The following is a 7617-nucleotide window of genomic DNA, read 5'->3' as shown; positions in this document are numbered from 1 at the left end:
GTAAATTTCTTTTTCTAATTATTTATCTGTAAGAAGGTGAGCTATTTTACTGAAGTATAATTAACAAACAAGAGACCATTTCTATTGCTTTTGAGTTTACCCACTGACAAGTCTAACAGGGTTGCTTTTAAATGTTTTTTTTTTCCTGAAAGACATACTTGAGAATAAGACTTGTGTGATCATATCCAAGCAACAAATTGTCCAAGTACCACCTACTGCTTTTATGAAGAAAAGGGACACGGGGCTTACCGCAAAACAGGTCCTGCAAGCCTACTCCTCAACGACACAACAGACCTTCAAAACCTGGAGAAATCCTTTATGTGTGTAGATGTTTTTTCAACCCAGTGTCCAGTACATATGTTAACTGGGGGCTGATCTTGTTCCATTTCTACTACAAACCAGCAGAATGTTAACAAAAGTAATCTCCCATTACATGTGTTTATAACCCAAGTGTTTAATCTCCTGATGTGAAGTATCTTACCAGGCAAAACCAGCTCCAGAGTCTGCTCATGCCCTTATGTAGGGTCAATTCAAAGCAGGTAGTCTGTTGGCTGATTGAAACCTGAGTTCAAATCCATGAGTTGTTTTTTTTTTTTTTTTTTTTTTTGTGTGTGTGTGTGTGTGGTCTCATCAGCCACCATGGTAGCTGGGGCTCATTCTCACAGTGGAAGCAAGGTTCCAAAAGGAAGCAGAAGTACGGGACCTTGAAGACTGGGCTTAGAGCTAGAATTTGGTCATTTTTGCCACATTCTTTCGGCAAATCAAATCAAAAGGTCCTGCCAAGTTCCAAAGCGAGGTAAACAGCTCTCTTTTGTACAATACACAGGGTCACTATATTATTAGTATATCTAATTGATTGATGATAAATAACAGGGAAGAAAAGGGAATGGTGTCCCAACATGGAAAAAACACAGTATCTTTTCAGGGGTCAGCAAGGGGGCTTCTCTTCCCCTTCCTCCTCCTCCTCCTTCTTCTTATACTTTGTACTTTTAAATCAGAGGAAGACAACAGAGGAGAAAATAATGCAACTTTTATGATGACAAGTTTCTTAAATATTAAATGTTTATTAGAAATTATGCAATGCATCTCTATGTTAAATATATCTAGTTGATGAAAATTAATAAAAAATCCTGTCTAGTAGCTGTGGTAAAAGCTATGGTTGGAGTGGTCTATGTGCATTTATTTCTGAGTTATAGGCATTTTGGTTTAAATTTGGAGCAGGCCGGCATTGACACCTGCTTGCCAGATTCTGTCTATTGGAAACAGAAGATTCTATTTCTCTGAAATAGATCTCAGCCTTGGCTACCATACAATTCAGTCCATACCACATCACCTAAGCCGAGCTCAATGACTAGGGGGACTGACTCCAGACAGTTCTTGATGGAATTTTTAATATTTGTCTTATATTTAGGCACATACTACCTTTCTAGTAATTCTACCCATTGGTCATTTCTGTGATTATCCTACCTAGTAGAACCTTCCCTAACATTTTCTATTTACTTGGTTTATCTTTATTGTCATACTTCCAGACACTTCACTTTTGGAATTTTTGGTTTGGCTTGCTTGTATATCACTATTTTCCCACCAGCACATTCACATTGAACCCCATGAAGTTAAAAACTTGGTTTTGTCCACTGTTATTATCTTCCAGGCATAGGACACTGTTGAGCACATGGGCAGTTAGTAAACTTTACTGGATATATGTGTATCCCCCTTACTAGACAATAAACTCTGTCATTACTTAGCATGGGAAGTCCAGAAATCTGAGAATACTGCCTCTTTTTTTTTTTTTTTTAGTACCAGGGATTGAACCCAGGGGTGCTTAATCACTGAGCCATATCCCCAGCCCTTTTTTGTTTTATTCTGAGGAAGGGTCTCACTAAGTTGCTTAGGGCCTCCCTCGCTAAGTTGCTAAATCATTTGAAGTTGCAATCATCCTTTCCTCAGCCTCCCAAGCGTCAGGAATTACAGGCATGCATCACCTGCCTTTTATATGTTTTTCAAAATTTCTGAAAGAATGTTTAAAAATGGAAGCTGTGTAAAAAACAAGGTGGAAGGCACAGAGATATTACTGAGATACTGAGCAAAATTAACATTGTTTGGATCATTATTCAAAGTTACGAATCCCTACTGGTGCTTTAATCCAGGTTATATTTCTCCATGATTTTAAAGAGATAAAAACGACATCTAAATCAACTAATAATGACTAAAGGTAGTAAGATATATAAAGAAGGAATAGATCAATTAAAAAGAGCCATAAAGAACAATGATATTTTTAAAATAGGACAGTCACAAGAGAAAATTACAGATATCCATCCCAGGGAGAGAGTTAGAATCATCCTTCTGTCTGAAGAGAGCTGTCTCACTGAGAAAGTCTACTACCAATGGACAGGACCAGTCCTCCCATCTAATGCTACAAAACCAGACCTTTTTCTTTATTTGGATTTGGGCGCAGCATGTCAATAGAGAAAGGGTGTATGGTTCATCTGATGCCAGTATCTTATTTCACTTTTGTTTCTCATTTGAATTCAGAAGTTTTCTGCCATTCTAGAAAAGCCTGTTAATCTCTGAGCCTTGTTGCTATGATTCAGGATCAACAAGTCGTGTCAGCTGCAGGACAATGACAGGAGCATGTGTCTGAGTTTGGAAAGTGGAAAGACTCAGGATTGGGCTGAATCCATCTTTTTGAGAGCCAGGGGCCTTCCAAGGCCTGGAGGCACCAGCCCGGTTGCTGGTGTGCAATGCTTTGAGTATCTCTTGCATTCGAATCAGAAATTACTCATGTGTGTTCCCAAAGTAGATCACTGAGACATTTTCATCAAGCAGTGTGACTATATTATTGTCCCCCAAATCAAACACATGCAAAAAAAAGTAATTGAAAGAGTATATGCCTTGCTCTCAGGATGACCTCCCAATTTATTTCCTCAAACTATCTAAAACCATTATAGGAGGGGTCATTAATATTTCCTTATGATTTTTTTCTGCATTTCTATTTACTCCAGATTGTTTTTTTTTTTTTTTTTTTTTTTGAATTCAGAAGCATTATTCTCTAACTAGTGAACACAGCATAACACTTATCTTCAGGTAGCATCCTTCATGCTGTTGTGAGATCTGGCTTCCAGATCCTTGGTGCAGATTTTTATTGCCAAAACTATTTTGTTTCTTCCTTTCTTTTACTTTTTTCCTCTTGTATTAAGTGACACAAAAGAGTTGTGATCTGCTCTGGGGAAATGAACATGTTACTTGCTGGATGCAATGCATGAGCTTCAACTTTAATGGATTCTGTAAGAAAGACCAGTTCACAGCTAGAATTCTTTTATCCCACAGTGGTGACAGGGTAAGAGGAGCCGGGGATTTTCATCAGTGAAGAATAAGAAATATGGGAACTTTTCAAAGGATATGATGATGTACAAGTTCTAAAAATATTCCATTTGCATTTAAAACATGCTCTTATAGTCGACAAAGAATATTTTTTTTTAGATTTTAAATAATTATGCTGACACATTGGTGCTTTTAAAAGTCACTGGCTATCTATTAGTTAGAAGAAAATAGACTTAGGTATAAAGAAAAAGGTTTGCATGTATTTGGTGTACTGAGAAATATTAGTTAGTTTTTTTTTTCCCTTAGGCATCTAGTTGAATAATAGGAACACATTAGACGATTTTTATAACTTGTTTATTTCAAAATGTGTGCTTCTAATGCCAAAGTCAAGTTTTCCTCTCGATTTTGGTCAGTGCCTATTATGCAGCTAGCTTCAGCAGCTCACTCCTTCCCCTGTACACACGTCAGTGCAAGCTGAGCCAACCGACATATCCATCAGTCAATCAATCAGTAAATCAATGGCTAATTCTATATTGCATGTCTGGTATGGCTAGAAGCTGGGAAATAAAGAACAAAAGCCAAAAGTTTAAGACATGGCCCTCACTCCATTGTGAGAAGCTTGTAATTCAATTGCTCCTGTCAAAGCCTGAACTTTCAAGTCAATGGGAAGTGTGTGACCAGTGGGGACAAGGTCTGTCTCTTCCACTAACTGTGGGTGCCCGGAGAGTCAAGGGGATCACCTAAGATTCTGTTTTCTCCTTCATGAAATAGAATTTTCAAGACTTGATAAGATTAAATAAAATAATATTCTTTAAAAACCTACCTCAGTTCCTGACTTATGTAAGAACTCAAAAATATGGGGAGTGAATTATTACTTATCCACTCATTATTCCATCCATTTATTGAAGCAACAGACATATAACAGTTTTAGGTATTTGGAAGACAAGTAGGTATCCTCCTCTTCCTTCAATGGATCTACCACAAAATGAAAGAAACCAAAAGTATTATTGACAATAACTCCATCATTTAACCAAATGCTTATTTGCAGAGAATTTCTTTTCTGCTTATTCCATATGTTATATCCCACGCCATTGAAAAAATGCCAAAAGAAAAAAAAAATAACATGGAATGATGAAGCTAGGACCTAAGAATTATGATTGCTTGTGACATGACAAATATTAGCCATGCACCATCTTACGTGTTATCTAAAACATCACCACAAGTTGCATTTAAAATTCCTGCTTAACAGACTGGGAAATGGGGGCTTGTCATCACACAGATAGAGTGATACATCAAGTGTCATTAAATTTTAGACACGTTTAGTGAAGCCAGGGAGAATGGTGTAAAGGATGACATTCGCTGTCTGTCTCTGAAGTTCCCTGGGTAAGACTGAAATGACCCTGTGACATAGCAGAGAGCTAAGCTAGCACATTCTTAGCCCAGTTCCACCTTCTTCTTTCTTTCTTTTTTTGTGAAAAAAAAAGTGTAAACTCAAATTTTAATTGGTGAATCCTTTGTTGTATCTTTCCCCAAGTAGAATTGCCACAAATATACTGAACCAAATCTTCAGTCTTTTTGGTACTCTGATGTTACAAATATTCATTAATGTATTTTTTCCTTTTTAAAAATCTATTTGTTCTTTTTTAGTTATACATAACAGTAGAGAGTATTTGGGGCATATTTATTCATACATGGAGCCTAAATTATTCTAATGAGAATCCCAGTACTGTGGTTGTACATGATGTGGAATTTCACTGCTCATGTATTTGTATATGAACATAGGAAATCTGTGTCTGATTCATTCTACTGTCTTCCCTATTTCCATCTCCCCTCCCTTCCCTTCATTCCACTTTGTCTAATCCAATAAACTCCTATTCTTCCCTCCCTCTCCCTTATTGTTTGTCAGTACCCACATATCAGAGAGAACATTTGGCCTTTGGTTTGGGGGGATTGGCTTATTTTACTTGGCATTTTAGTCTCCAGTTTCATCCATTTATAGGGCAAATGCCATAATTTAATTCTTTTTGGCTAAGTAATATTCCCATGTGTATATATACCACATTCTCTTAATCCATTCATCTATTGAAGGGCATCCAGGTTTTTAGCTTAGCTATTGTAAGTTGAGCTGCTATCAACACTGATGTGGCTGTGTCACTGTAATTTGTGGATTTTAAGTCTTTTGGGTATATATATGGAGGAGTGGGATAGCTGGGTCAAATGGTGTTTCTATTCCAAGTTTCCTGAGGAGTCTCCTTACTGCTTTCCATAGTGGTTGCACTAATTTTTATTCCCACCAGCAATGTATGAGTGTAGCTTTTCCCCCACAATCCTTGCCAACATTTATTGTTACTTATATTCTTGATATTTGCCACTCTGACTGGAGAGAGATGGAATCTCATTCAATTTGTATTTTTCTAATTGCTAGAGATGTGGAACATTTTTTCATATATTTGTTGGCCATTTGCATTTCTTCTGTAAAGTGCCCGTTCAGTTCCTTTGTTCATTACTGATTGGGCTACTTGGTATTTTGCTGCTAATTTTTTTTGAGTTCTTTGTTTATCCTAGAAATTAATGCTCTATCTGAGGTATAGGTGGCAAAGATTTTCTTCCATTTGTAGGCTCTATCTTCACATTCTTGATTATTTCATTTGCTGTGAAGAAGCTTTTTAGTCTGATACCATCCCATTTATTCATTCTTGATTTTACTTCTTGTGCTTTAGGAATCATGTTAAGGAAGTCCTTTCCTAAGCCAACATAATGTAGAGTTGGGCCTACGTTTTCTTCTTGTAGGCACAGGGTCTCTGTTTTAATGCCTAGTATCTTGATCCACTTTGAATTGAGTTTTGTGTAGGGTGAGAGATAGGGGTTTAATTTCATTTTGCTACATATAGATTTTCAGTTTTCCCAGCACCACTTATTGAAGAGGCTATCTTTTCTCCAATGTATATTTTTAGTGTCTTTGTTAGTATGAGACAACTATATTTGTGTGGGTTTGTCTCCATATCTTCTATTCTGTTCCATTGGTCTCCATGCCAATACCATGACAGTTTTTGTTACCTTCTTCTTTCTAATTACAGGTCCCATGGAGACTACGATATTCTCATCTGACACTATTACCCTGTTTATAATTGATTGTTTTGAGGATAATGCTTGACCCATGCAGTGAGTCCCATTTATGAGGTTGTTGGCTTAAAAGTCAAACAACCATAGTGACTAAATCTATATGCTTACTTGGGGCTCTTAGTTACATATATACAACATACATCTTAATAATAAAAGGAGTTCACAGGCTCACATAAGCGAACCTTTCAAGTATTATTGGATTTATGTTAGTAGTAGTAAAGAAATTCAAAATATGGGGTACAGGCCCCAAATTCTCCCTGTCTGTGCTTTGTTACTTCTATGGCTAGAGGTTGCACTCAAACTCCACCCTTGATGCCCATGGTATTTTCCTCATGATTCCAAATGGTATTGTAATTTTGAATCTCATATTCTTAATTGTACTACACAGGGAGAAAGAATCTACTAGTAACTCCAATCTGCTAGTGATTCACGTTAACTCTCTTATAATAGGCCAGGTGTACCTTCTTAGTCATTCAATTTTAGCTTGTGAGTGGGTTATGTTGATTCATTTAAGCCAGTTTATCTGTATTCAGACTTGGAGCAAGGGTTCTGCCCAATATGATATTTTAAAATATCATATCTTGGAATAAAAAAAAGAGAATGAAATACTATAAGAAAACTACAACAAGGTGGGAAAATCTAGGGACAAAGAATGCTGATGGGGAAATCACATATGTACATTAAAGTTCACAGCTTTGGCTAAATAGTCTAACACTCATAAATACCAGACTTCCCATATGATGAGAGGTGGGAGGCAAAGGGCTGATGATATGAGGTGGATTTCCTGTTTTGTGGAGAAAGCAAGTCCATAAATAGAGGAAGGATAATAGGATGAAGTAGATTCTTATGCAGGAGGAAGACTACACTGTCTACTCCCCAAAGCATTCAAGTTTCAATATTAGATGTGCTCAAGGCTCTGATCCATTCCTGCCCTTCCTGCAACTTGTTTACTTAGGAAATACTTTAGCATCCTAATAAATTCCTGCTTTTACTTAAGTTAATTTATGGTGGGCTTTAGAAAATTTCAAATGAAAGAGAAAATTAATACTCACATGAGAAAACAATAAAAAGGATTGGGTTTATACCCATAAGAGAGATGGATTAAAGAATAAGACAGTTTATGGCTTCAGACATGGTCCCTGTGAATCTGTCCTCATCTGTATAGATGTCACC

This window comes from Marmota flaviventris, chromosome 2 (genome assembly GCF_047511675.1).
Source record: "Marmota flaviventris isolate mMarFla1 chromosome 2, mMarFla1.hap1, whole genome shotgun sequence".
In the NCBI taxonomy this organism is placed as follows: Eukaryota; Metazoa; Chordata; class Mammalia; order Rodentia; family Sciuridae; genus Marmota; species Marmota flaviventris.
This window is presented reverse-complemented; position numbering follows the sequence as displayed.